The 14340-nt window shown below is 43.0% G+C and overlaps 1 pseudogene; it reads right to left on the bottom strand.

The window, feature by feature from the left end:
- Positions 1 to 369: 369 nt before the first annotated feature.
- Positions 370 to 14089, bottom strand: LOC145957283 (uncharacterized; annotated as a pseudogene).
- Between the last annotated feature and the right edge of the window lie 251 nt (positions 14090 to 14340).

The following is a 14340-nucleotide window of genomic DNA, read 5'->3' as shown; positions in this document are numbered from 1 at the left end:
CAAGCTCACTCAGTTGCAACTTCCTTTCCTCTCCAGCCTGATCAATAGAGAAGTTGCAAGTCTTCACAGCCCAGTAGGCTCGGTGCTCTATCTCCACAGGTAAATGACATGCCTTACCAAAGACAACCCGATAAGGAGACATCCCTATGGGTGCTTTGTAAGCAGTCCTATGTTCCCAGAGAGCATCCTCTAGCCTATTGCTCCAATCTTTCCTATTGGGCTGGACAATCTTCTCTAAGATTCTCTTGATCTCCCTATTTGAAATTTCTGCTTGCCCATTAGTCTGGGGATGGTAGGGTGTAGAAATTCTGTGCACTACCCCATACTTCTTGAGCAAAGCCTGCATAGAACTGTTACAAAAATGGGTTCCCTGATCACTAACAATAGCTCTGGGTACTCCAAACCTGCACAATATGTTAGATCTGACAAAATCCACAACAACCCGAGCATCATTAGTTCTAGTGGCTTTGGCTTCCACCCATTTTGAAACATAATCAACAGCTAGGAGAATGTAGGAAAAACCAAAAGAAACAGGAAAGGGACCCATGAAATCAATACCCCAGACATCAAACACCTCACAGAATAGCATGGGCTGTTGAGGCATATGCTATCTCCATGTAAGGGATCCTCCTGCTCTCTAACATTGCTCACAAGTGCTGCAAATCTTCCACGCATCCTTGAAGATGGTGGGCCAGCAAAAACCACAGTCAAGCACCTTGCGAGCTATCCTCTGAATGCCAAGATGACCACCAGATGCAAAAGAATGACAGAACTGCAGGACAGAGTCAATCTCATGGTCCGGCAAGCATCTCCTGATTACCTGATCACTGCAAAACTTCCACAAATAGGGGTCATCCCAAACATAATGTTTAGCATCACTCTTAAGTTTATCAATCTGAGCTCTAGATGCTAAAGGAGGAAAAACAGAAACAACTAAATAATTAACAATGTTCGCAAACCAAGGGGTGGGGGAAGGAACAGAAACCGAAGAAACAATCAACAAATTTTCATCAGGAAAGTTATCCTGGATGGGCAAGACATCAACACTATTCTCAGCTCTCTCAATCCTGCTGAGATGGTCTGCCACTAAGTTTTGTGCTCCGCTCCTGTCACGGATGTCCAAGTCAAACTCTTGAAGCCAGAGCATCCATCTGATCAGCCTAGGCTTTGAGTCAGCATTCTTCAACAGGTACTTTAGAGCTGCATGATCTGTAAAAACAACGACACGAGAACCACGCAAATATGATTGTCGCCACCGGCCCGAAACGGGCCTCGGCGGTCGCGAAGACGGTCGAGCTCGCTTTTATTTTAGTTTTGAAAATGTATTGGATTATTAGAACGACTTGTTCTCAAACTGAGACCTTGTCGATCTTATCCAATTTATTTATTAAATGTCTCACCAATCCATGTTAATCCCAAGCGGGACCCTCCATGGATTAGTGGTTTTCGTAGTAAAAGGGTTCGTGGAGTCGCCACCAATGTTTTACTCAAAACATTGGAAAAAGGGATAAGGCAATTGATTTTATAAATCAACTTCGGCCATTACAACCAGAGTTGAGTAAGGGAGTCGGTTACGCGTGGGGAAGGTGTTAGCACCCCACAGCGCCCCTTTCGGGTTCCCTATGACAGATTATTTTATAAATAACAGTGTAAAAATTACTAAATTACCCCTATTTATTATAAACGATTATGAACAAGATATCTACATGGCGAATAAATTAGATATGCGATGCAACAATTAGAAAGCAGTAAAAGGAAGGATTTTGAAGAAGAAACCTTTGAAGCGTGCTTTTATATATTTCGTAAAACTGGGAAGCTTTTTGGCGTTCCCTTGCTCTACAAGCCCGCTCGCTCCCTCCTATAAAATTTTGACTATGGAAATCCGGAGGATTTCCCTTCGACTAGGTTCAATCCTCAAGCAAAATGGCTCGGGACTCAAGAACTTCGTCGGATCAACTCTCCGAGTGATTTCTAGGGCAGAACACTGCTCAAAAACCCCAGAATACTCAAGGAGAGGGTTGAAACTATGTTCCAAAGTGTGGAATGACGTCCAATTGACGTCATATTTATAGGGAACAGGCCCAATACGGGCTACAGAATCAATACGGCCATATTGAAATTTTTGAACTTCAATACGGCCGTATTGAGTTCAATACGGCCGTATTGAAGCTCAGAAATTTCAATATGGCCGTATTGAGTTCACTGCGGCTGTATTGAAGCTTCAATACGGCCGTATTGATTTCAGTACGGCCGTATTGAAGTTCAGAAACTTCAATACGCCGTATTGAGTTCACTGCGGCCATATTGAAGCTTCAATACGGCCGTATTAAGTTTAGTACGGCCGTATTGGGCTTCATTCCCTCCACTTCCTTATTTTAAGCTATTCTAAGACCTCTAGACCTACAGAGAACCCTCCTAGGGCCTTCCAGGAGTCCTTCTGGCTGATCTTCCTTCAGTCTTCGAGAGTCTTCAAGCTTTATTTCCGACCCGGACAATTTTAGGGGTCTACAGCTGCCCCCCCTTTACTTAGTCAAACGGTCTTTTTGGTGTATCGATTGACAAGTAAAGGAGTTGACCCAATTGTCCGGGTAATACGCCAACCTTCTGACTTGTAGTGTCTTCCGGTGGAAAATTGTTGAGTAGCCTCTCCAGGTTGAGTATTAGTCGTCGCCTCTCCAGGCTCATGCATACCTCGGTGCTCTCGACAACTGGGTAGCTGAGTACTGCCTCTCCAGGCCTGTGCATACCTCGGTGCTCTCGACAACTGGGCAGCTGAGTATTGCCTCTCCAGGCTGGTGCATACCTCGGTGCTCTCGACAACTGGGCAGCTGAGTATTGCCTCTCCAGGCTTGTGCATACCTCGGTGCTCTCGACAACTGGGCAGCTGAGTATCGCCTCTCCAGGCTCATGCATACCTCGGTGCTCTCGACAACTGGGTAGCTGAGTACTGCCTCTCCAGGCCTGTGCATACCTCGGTGCTCTCGACAACTGGGCAGCTGAGTATTGCCTCTTCAGGCTGGTGCATACCTCGGTGCTCTCGACAACTGGGCAGCTGAGTATTGCCTCTCCAGGCTGGTGCATACCTCGGTGCTCTCGACAACTGGGCAGCTGAGTATTGCCTCTCCAGGCTGGTGCATACCTCGGTGCTCTCGACAACTGGGCAGCTGAGTATTGCCTCTCCAGGCTGGTGCATACCTCGGTGCTCTCGACAACTGGGCAGCTGAGTATTGCCTCTCCAGGCTGGTGCATACCTCGGTGCTCTCGACAACTGGGCAGCTGAGTATTGCCTCTCCAGGCTGGTGCATACCTCGGTGCTCTCGACAACTGGGTAGCTGGGTATTGCCTTTTAGGCTTTGATATGATTTTGTCTCCACAGTCCACGATGCTGCTTCGACGGTTTTTCTGATTTTGTGCCACTAAGGGCTGGATAACGCAGGGATCCGTCTAGGGGATGTGCAGTCATTCATAGGTTCCTGTGTCCCAACTTGCATTGCATTGTTGGTACCCATGGGGAATTTCTGTTTCCTTGGGGTGTAGACACAGATGCTCTTCTTGAATTGAGCGATGCCTTATGTTTGGCTGACGTCCTTTGACGTAGGTGGAGTATCCCGGTTATCCTTATGCGGGTGACTCTTTTTGTTCTTCTGGTTTTGTCGCCTCTGTGTAGGCTGTTATCCGCTGGGGGATTTTGTCATTGATTGTGATTAGCCTCTTCTGTTAGGCAGATCATCTTGACGCTTGATGTTTGGCTAAAAGCCGGATTCCGCTTGGGGAATATTTATTGATATTTTTGATTTTTTTCCTTTTTTGAAAGAGTGCCTCTGAGTAGGCGAATTATCTTGATGTTCAGTGTTCGGCTGAGTGCCGGATTCCTCTTGGGGAATGGTTATTGATCTTTTTGTGATTTTTCTTGAAGGGGTGCCTCTGAGTAGGCGACTGGGGATTTAGGGATCTTATGTATCCCAAAGTATTATTTAGGAAGCCTCTGCAGGCTTAGCCTCACTCAACACTTGAGCTGGAGAGCTATCTTCACTGAGGAAGTTTAAGTCCTTTGACTTGGATATTCTGCTTGGGAGATTGTACTTCCATTGGGGATTTTGACGATTTTGCTTTGATAGCTCTCGCTGGGGATTTGTTCCGTGAGCTTGAGTTGAGGTTTCTCTGGGGAGTATTATTTCTGCGAGCCTCTCCAGGCTCATTTACTCTGTACAGTTGGGGGAGTATTATTTCTGCAAGCCTCTCCAGGCTTTAGTTATTCTGAGGAAGTATTATTTCTGCAAGCCTCTCCAGGCTCAATTATTCTGAAAGAGTATTATTTCAGCAAGCCTCTCCAGGCTCAATTATTCTGAGAGTATTATTTCGGCGAGCCTCTCCAGGCTCAATTATTCTGAGAGTATTATTTCGGCGAGCCTCTCCAGGCTCAGTTATTTTGTACAAACTGATGAGTATTGTTTCGGCAAGCCTCTCCAGGCTCGGTTATTCTGCGGGAGTATTATTTCGGCAAGCCTCTCCAGGCTCAGTTATTCTGTGCAATCTGTTTGTTGGATTTTCTATATCCCTGCCTTTTTTCATTTTCGGCTTTTTCTGTATTTTGCCTTTTCTTCTGATTTGGCTTTTTCTGTATTTTGCCTTTTCTGTTGTTTTTTGGCTTTTTCTGTATTTTTGCCTTTTCTGTTGTTTTTCGGCTTTTTCTGTACAGAAATGTCTCAGTTATTATGAGAGAGTATTATTTCGGCGAGCCTCTCCAGGCTCAATTATTTTGAGAGAGTATTATTTCGGCGAGCCTCTCCAGGCTCAGTTATTCTGAGAGTATTATTTCGGCAAGCCTCTCCAGGCTCAGTTATTCTGAGAGTATTCTTTCGGCAAGCCTCTCCAGGCTCAGTTATTCTGTGAGAGTATTGTTTCGGCAAGCCTCTCCAGGCTCAGTTATTCTGAGAGTATTCTTTCGGCAAGCCTCTCCAGGCTCAGTTATTCTGTATGACGCTATTGATTTTCTGAATCTTTGCATTTTGTTTGCTGCTGTCATACACAAGCAATTTTTCTATTTTTCCTATTTTATGCAATTGCCTCATGATGAGGTCTTTGAATGTGCAATTAATGTGCGTGATGCACAAAATGCAAGTTTAATTATTTTATTTTTGGAAAAAATGAATGGCTCCCCCTATCCTCTTCTTCTTGGAGGAATTTTGTCATTGACGTGAGGGAGGATTTCTGTTATTGCCAATACGGCCGTTATTCATTTTAGTATGCCCGTATTGAATTGAAAATTTGTTCATAACCCTAATTTTGGTACGGGCATACTGAACATGATACGGGCGTATTTTTTTCTGAAGTTTATATATTTTTTGTTTTTTTGTTTTTTTCAATAAATAGAGAATAAGTGATCTTCCAGTACACCTATCATCTGTATGCATGTATGCAGTATGATGCACCTAATTCTATTTGATTTACTTTTCAAAAGAATTAACCGATGCGTTTTTCTGTTTGGATTTTTGCCATTCCTCCAGACGGATTGTGCTCTGCCGATTTCTGTTACCGAGGAATGATGCGTATTTGAGATTTGGTGTCATCAACCAAATGATTCTTCCCTTTCTTTAGAAGATGTGTCAACCCTCCTATTGACCACTATATCTCCATGTTTCCACTAGATTATTCAAAAATCGTTGGGACAAGAGAGAAAAGAAGGAAAAGATATATTTTCAAAAGTTTGTGTTTTAGAGGGGATTGTTTTATTTTTGAAAAATGGATTTTGTAAGAATGGCTGGCCAAGGTAGGCTTATTGTTTAGGTTTGTTCGATTAAACACTTATGAGGTTAAGCACATCTTTGTTATTAATGATTGTGCTTTGACAACTTGGATAGCTTTTCTTGAGCCCCTTGTTGAATTCAATTGATGGTACCATCATGGATTTATTTTGTTTTTCTTTTTTGACGGCCCTAACTTTTGCCTAAAACACCCATTTGTGGAGTTTTAGCGGGTCTTTTGCTCTTATTTTGTAACCCTAACTTTTGCCTAGGTCACCCTTTTGTGGGATTCCTAGCGGGTCTTTTGCTCTTATTTTGTAACCCTAACTTTTGCCTAGGTCACCCTTTTGTGGGATTCCTAGCGGGTCTTTTTTTCTTTAGGATTTCTTTATCCATGATGGCACTTATTGAGGCCAAGAAAAGGTGCTCCAAGCTATCATGCACATTTCCACATAAAAAATGATGTGGGTTTATTATTATCAAGATGATTTTAACCTCATTCATGTTTATTCAAATAGGGTTAAATAATATGGCCTAGAAATTTATTGCAAGCAAGAAAAGAAGCAATAAAGAATTAATGAAGAATGATTTTATCATAATCATAGTGGAAACATGTGCCCTATCGAGGCTCGGGGGTCGGGCTGTCCCCGAGGAGTGATCTCTAATAGTCACTGAATCTATACATCCCTATCGGAAGGAGAAAAACATTTGACGACGACGACCGGCCTTGACGCTTGTGAACCGGCCTTCTTAAAGATCTGGCTTAAAGAACGTCGAGAAGGATCTTTGTTCCTCTTCGTTCTTTGATCTTTATTAGGGTCATATCCTAACCCTTGTTTCCCCGGATTGTCTTTGATAATGGGTAGCTCCGGGATTCCTTGGGAGTACTTGCCTAATCCTTGTCCTGGCAAGTATCCGTTCTTGATGAGCATATGGGCTACCTTCTTCATTTCTCGGGGAAACGTTTCAACATTGGCAATTTCCAATGCTTGGAAGGCGGTTTCTAGAGCTTCCTCCACTGCATCCACGTAAGGTATGGTGGATGGCTTGCTGATGAGTATGTCATCTTCAGCTTGTATAGTCACCAGCTTGTCACCCACAATGGATTTGACTTTCTGGTGGAGCGTAGAGGGAGCAGCTTTCGCATCATGAATCCAAGGTCGGCCGAGGAGACAGCTGTATGCGGGAGTGATGTCCATCACTTGGAATTCGACATCGAAGATAGTGGGTCCGATTTGGATTGGAAGATTGATCTCTCCCACCACTTCTCTTTTAGATCCATCGAAGGCTCGAACGATCATGTTGCTCGGGCGCATTTGGAATCCCTTGATTGCCACTTGACCGAGCGTTCTTTTTGGCATTACGTTCAAGGAAGATCCATTATCTACCAAGACTTTAGCGATGTGATACTCCTTGCACTTTATAGAGATGTGCAAGGGCTTGTTGTGGTTTGATCCCTCGGCGGGGATTTCTTCATCGATGAAGGTGAGGTGATCATTAGCCTTGATGTGACTAACAATCCCCTCAAACTCGTCTTGGGAGATAGTGTGCGACACGTATGCCTCGTTCAAGACTTTCAACAGAGCTTGCCGATGCGGTTCGGAGCATAGGATCAACGACAACAGCGTAATCTTTGCTGGCGTCCTATGAAGTTGATCCACGATGGAGTACTCGCTCTGTCGGATAAATTTTAACAGCTTGTCAGTCTCCTCCTCGGATTCTTTTTCCTCAGTTTTCTTTTCTTCTTTTTCTTTATTCTTGGGGGCTTTGTTATGAAGATCATCGGGAGTGTAGATCCTACCACTCCTAGTCATGCCCCCAAGTCCAGCGATGTTGGAGATATCGCTGTCGGCAGAAGAGTGGATGTCGTATATCCACGACACAGCCTTATTTGATTTGTAAGGGAAAGGCCTTGGAACTGTGATCCTTAATGGTGTTGGACCTTCCCCTTTGTTTGTCTTGATTACCAACAACGGAGGTGACGTGTGCTCGCTTGGCGCGGTTGTTGGCTTACACTTGATAACGAACGGCGTGTGATCCATTCTTTGAATATACGCATCGATTATTTCTTTCTTTTTATTAACGTTTATTAATGGATTACTAGGAGAGATGTATGAATGACTCCTAGATCTCTCCATGATCTTTGATAAGAATGCATGATATGAGATGATGGCGATGAATATGCATGCATTGTGTTTATTGAACTAAGCATTGTCATGTTTTCGGGATGTCCCTAAGATGATGCATGATATTGCTTGGTTTGGATAAATAACCCTTTTTTCCTTTTTTTGGGTATTTTGTTTTTTGTATTTTTTTGGGTGAAAAGGGAAACTACCTATTATGAATGCAATGGAGGCAGATGTTAACACCATGTACTAGAAAATCTTTATTTCTATTTATTCTTATTTTTTTATTGTAAACAAGAATGTTGTATGTTTAAAAGGTGCAAATATATGCTCATACAATGTCACATAAAAAATGCACACACAATTCACTCATCCACGAACAGTCACGAGCGAATCACGAGGTAGGGGTATCCTGCAGAAATGGTGCATATTCAAGGTGGTTCTAACTGTTCTCACCAGTCCAAGGCCCCCAAGGTGCCCCCATTATAGGGATCCAATTCCTCTCATCGTAGGTCGATGGAAAGCTCCAACGCACCGTCGGACTCAAGTTCATGGTTATCACCTTGAGTGATGTTTTCCGACAACGGTCTACGGGCACCTATAGACCCATTCGACAACCGGTCGTACTAACATCCACTCCCTATGGTTAATCACTCATGCCCCCGGGTATAGAGGGAACTGTTGTGTGCAAAGGTTTGTGTGCAATTTATATTTCAAACAATTGCGAAAATTAAACATACAACAGTTATTTAAAGCCACAAAAATAAATCATGTTATCATACAAGTAAGGGGTAATAAAGTAATTTTTAACTATTATTTGTTAAAAATAATCTGTCACTAAATGGGATTGACTCTCGAAATTCCCCAGTGGAGTCGCCATCTGTCGCCACCGGCCCGAAACGGGCCTCGGCGGTCGCGAAGACGGTCGAGCTCGCTTTTATTTTAGTTTTGAAAATGTATTGGATTATTAGAACGACTTGTTCTCAAACTGAGACCTTGTCGATCTTATCCAATTTATTTATTAAATGTCTCACCAATCCATGTTAATCCCAAGCGGGACCCTCCATGGATTAGTGGTTTTCGTAGTAAAAGGGTTCGTGGAGTCGCCACCAATGTTTTACTCAAAACATTGGAAAAAGGGATAAGGCAATTGATTTTATAAATCAACTTCGGCCATTACAACCAGAGTTGGGTAAGGGAGTAGGTTACGCGTGGGGAAGGTGTTAGCACCCCACAGCGCCCCTTTCGGGTTCCCTATGACAGATTATTTTATAAATAACAGTGTAAAAATTACTAAATTACCCCTATTTATTATAAACGATTATGAACAAGATATCTACATGGCGAATAAATTAGATATGCGATGCAACAATCAGAAAGCAGTAAAAGGAAGGATTTTGAAGAAGAAACCTTTGAAGCGTGCTTTTATATATTTCGTAAAACTGGGAAGCTTTTTGGCGTTCCCTCGCTCTACAAGCCCGCTCGCTCCCTCCTATAAAATTTTGACTATGGAAATCCGGAGGATTTCCCTTCGACTAGGTTCGATCCTCAAGCAAAATGGCTCGGGACTCAAGAACTTCGTCGGATCAACTCTCCGAGTGATTTCTAGGGCAGAACACTGCTCAAAAACCCCAGAATACTCAAGGAGAGGGTTGAAACTATGTTCCAAAGTGTGGAATGACGTCCAATTGACGTCATATTTATAGGGAACAGGCCCAATACGGGCTACAGAATCAATACGGCCGTATTGAAATTTTTGAACTTCAATACGGCCGTATTGAGTTCAATACGGCCGTATTGAAGCTCAGAAATTTCAATATGGCCGTATTGAGTTCACTGTGGCTGTATTGAAGCTTCAATACGGCCGTATTGATTTCCGTACGGCCGTATTGAAGTTCAGAAACTTCAATACGCCGTATTGAGTTCACTGCGGCCATATTGAAGCTTCAATACGGCCGTATTAAGTTTAGTACGGCCGTATTGGGCTTCATTCCCTCCACTTCCTTATTTTAAGCTATTCTAAGACCTCTAGACCTACAGAGAACCCTCCTAGGGCCTTCCAGGAGTCCTTCTGGCTGATCTTCCTTCAGTCTTCGAGAGTCTTCAAGCTTTATTTCCGACCCGGACAATTTTAGGGGTCTACAATGATCAAAATTTATCAAGTGCAAAAACAATAGCTAAAAGTTCCTTTTCCGTGGTCGTGTAATTTGCTTGAGCAGCATCCAGTGTCCTGGAAGCATAGTATATCACCCTAGGTGATCTGTCAACCCTCTGTGCTAGGACAGCCCCTAGTGCATAATTTGAAGCATCACACATCAGCTCAAAGGGAACTGTCCAGTCTGGTGCCTGAATGATAGGTGTGGTGGTCAAGGCTCTCTTGAGGCAATCAAACGCCTCCTTGCACCTGTCATCAAAATCAAATTCAGTATCCTTCTGAAGCAAGCTGGATAGTGGAAGGGCTTTCTTGCTGAAGTCCTTAATGAAGCGCCTGTAGAAACCTTCATGGCCAAGAAAAGATCGCACCTCTCGCACGCAAGAGGGGTAAGGCAATTGTGCAATGAAAAATATCTTTGCAGGGTCTACCTGAATGCCCCGACTAGAAATGATATGCCCTAAAACTATACCCTGTTCTACCATGAAATGACATTTCTCAAAATTAAGAACAAGGTTAGTCTCAATGCATCTATTCAAAACTCTATCCAAACTATCCAAACATGCATCGAAAGAGGGTCCATAAACAGTAAAATCATCCATAAACACCTCTACGCAATTTTCCAGAAAATCACTAAAAATACTGAGCATTCACCGCTGGAATGTGCCAGGGGCATTGCATAGGCCAAAAGGCATCCTCCTATAGGCAAAAGTACCAAAAGGGCAGGTGAATGTGGTCTTTTCCTGATCCTCAAAAGCAATATGAATCTGAAAATAACCAGAGAACCCATCAAGAAAATAGTAATGAGATTTACCTGCTAGACACTCAAGCATCTGATCAATGAAGGGCAGAGGAAAATGATCCTTCCTTGTTGCTTGGTTGTGCCTCCGGTAGTCAATACAGACCCTCCAACTGTTTTGCACTCTAGTGGGGATGAGCTCATCCCTTTCATTTTTCACAACAGTGAGGCCTGTCTTCATGGGGACCACCTGGACCGGACTCACCCACTGACTATCTGATATAGGATAAATGATCCCAGCTTGAAGAAGCTTGGTCACCTCCTTCTTCACTGCATCCAAAATGACGGGGTTGAGTCGCCTCTGGGGCTGTCTCACTGGTTTAGCTCCATCCTCCAGTAATATCCTGTGCATGCATGTGGATGGACTGATACCAGGAATGTCCGCCAGGGTCCAACCGATGGCTTTCTTATGCTTTTTTAGAACCTGCAACAATTTCTCCTCTTGAACAGCATCAAGGTGGAAATGATCACTGGCAACTTCTCATTAACCTCCAAGTAAGCATACTTGAGGTTTTCTGGAAGAGGCTTCAACTCTAGTGTGGGTGCTGGCTGAACATCAGAAGGAACCAAAGAAGGGAGAACTGGCTCCGCAGCCTGTACCTCAACTTGCAAGTCAGATTCTTTTGTACTTCCTGCAACATGGTTAGTGCATTCTGACTGTATAAAATCAAGAGCAAGAGGTACAACACCCAAAGTGTAAAATTCAGATGCCTCATAATCAGTTTCACATTCAGATTGATATTCAGATTCAGACTCAGACTCAATGCATGGAAGACAACTATGCAAATCAAGTGAAAATGAATGCTTCTTAGCATGAGAAGAATCAAAATCATGAATATGCTCATCAACTAGATCATCAATCAATTCAGCACAAAAAACAGAATGAGCTTCAGAAGGAAATTTCATGGCATCCAAAATATTAAAATGAACAACAATATCACCAAATTCCATAGACAAGGTGCCAGCATAAACATCAATCTTGGTCCGGGCTGTTTTCAAAAATGGTCTACCCAAAATGATTGGGGCAGAACCATGGGAGAATCCCTCCTCCATATCAAGAACATAAAAATCAGCGGGAAAAATTAGTTCACCAACACGAACCAAGACATCCTCTATAAAACCTGCGGGGTGGGCAACACTCCTATTGGCCAACTGAATGACCACACCTGTAGGTTGCAAAGTGCCAAGAGATAAAGAATTAAAAATAGACAGAGGCATGACATTAATTGAAGCTCCTAAATCAAGCATGGCATTTTCAAATTTATTGTTACCAATAATGCAAGGTACACAAAATGTACCTGGGTCCTTACACTTTTCAGGAATATGTGGAACAGATTTACCTATTAGTGTTGAGACGTTTCTGCCCATGCTGATTCGCTCATTTCCCTTCAGCTTCCTCTTGTGAGTGCACAAGTCTTTCAGGAACTTAGCATATCTGGGAATTTGCTTGATGGCATCCAGCAAAGGTATGTTCACCTCCACCTTCCTGAAAGTCTCCAAGATCTCCTTATCCACTCTTCCATCTTTTTTCTTGGAATTGATTTTGGTGGAAATGGAAAAGGGATAGGAGGCTAATGTAGATCATCACTATGTGCACTGGAAGAAGGTCCACCTGCATGAAAATTTTTGCTACTACCTGTATGGCCCTCTTTCTCAACTGTAGGCTCAAGTGGGGGTACAACAGCTGTAGGTGGTGTTGGTATGTCAATTTGTTTTCCAGACCTCAAGGTGATGGCACTCACATTTTTCAGATTCTGCACAGTCTGTGAAGGCAACTTGTCTAAATTTTGAGACTGTGCCTAATTCAGCTGAGTAGCCATCTAACCCATTTGATTTGTCAAACTCTGAATAGAAGCTCTTGTCTCTTGTTGGAACTGCATGTTTTGCAGAGTCATCTGCCTGACCAGCTCCTCTAATGAAGGCTCAGAAGTAGAAGGTTGAGGAGCTGGTGGTGCAGGAGCTTCGTGTTGTCTCTGTTGCTGCTGTTGGATAGGAGGAGGTACATATCTGCTAGGACCAGCATTATTTTGGAAGGGAGGGATGGCTGTTGGAACTGTTGTTGTTGCTGCTGCTGCTGGTTAGACCATTTGAGATTAGGATGATTTCTCCAACCTGGATTGTACCTATTGCTGGAGAGGTCATAACTCTGCTGCTGTTGCTGCGCTGGTCTGTTATTGTAGATATTTGTAGCATAGGCTTGTGGGGCATCAGGACCTGTAGAAGAGTCTTGCAAGGAGGGACAAACATCTGTTGGATGATTCATTGAAGTGCAGATGCCACACACTTTTGTTGGTGGTGGAGATGATTTTTGATTTGCAGCCAGTTGTGAAACCAAGGTGGTGAGAGCATCAATCTTACTCTCCAGCTTTTTGTGTTCAGTGGAATCTGGGGCTACCACATCATGCACACCCCTCACAACTATGGCATCACTCCTCATATTGAATTGTTGTGAGTTGGACGCCATTTTTTCAATCAACCCTCTAGCAGAAGAAGGTGTCATATCTCCTAAAGCTCCTCCACTAGCTGCATCAATCATGCTTCTATCCATCATGTTCAACCCCTCATAGAAATATTGCAATAATAGCTGCTCAGAAATTTGATGGTGAGGGCAGCTAGCACACAGCCTCTTGAATCTTTCCCAGTACTCGTATAAGCTCTCCCTTGTGAGTTGCCTAATTCCAGATATGTCTTTCCGAATTGCAGTGGTCCTGGATGCAGGGAAGAATTTTTCGAGGAACACTCTCTTCAAGTCATCCTAGCCTGTTATTGAACCAGGAGCCAGATAGTACAACCAGTCCTTGGCAAGATCCTCCAATGAAAAAGGGAATACCTTTAGTTAGATGTGATCTTCAGGGTCATTAGGAGGCCTCATGGTGGAACAAACTATGTGGAACTCCTTGACATGATTGTGTGGATCCTCACCTGCACGACCATGAAACTTAGGCAACAAATGGACTAGTCCAGTTTTAAGCACAAAAGGAACATCTTCCTCAGGATATTGAATGCATAGACTCTCATATGTGAAATCAGGTGCAGCCATCTCCCTAAGAGTCCTCTCATGAGGTCCATTATGTTCACCCATGTTTTGTGGTTGACTTGAATCAAGTTCAGATGCAACACTTACACTAAGACTATCATTAACACTATCACTATGGCTATGACTAAAACTCTCTAAAGATGGAATGATATGCTCTCTAATTAATCTATGGAATTTCCTATCAATATCAGGATCAAATGGATGCAAAAAATCAGGACTGCTCCTAGTCATGCACTACATGCAACACATGCATCAGGACACGTGAATAGTAGGGGTAAAAAGGGAATTTCCATGAAAACTCAGAAAACATCCAATCTAATGCACCAATATCATCCTAAAATCATAAGACACTACCACAAAAATTTTGAAAACAAAATTCAAAACCTAACTATTTTAAAAAAATATAAAAGTTTGGAAAAATAGTGAAATAAAACTTCAAAAATAAAAAAGAAATAGTAAATGACGTTTTTTTGAAGATCTGG

The sequence above is a fragment of the Cajanus cajan genome, chromosome 4 (assembly GCF_000230855.2).
Source record: "Cajanus cajan strain Asha chromosome 4, NIPB_CcT2T_4, whole genome shotgun sequence".
Classification (NCBI taxonomy): domain Eukaryota; kingdom Viridiplantae; phylum Streptophyta; class Magnoliopsida; order Fabales; family Fabaceae; genus Cajanus; species Cajanus cajan.
This window is presented reverse-complemented; position numbering and strand designations above follow the sequence as displayed.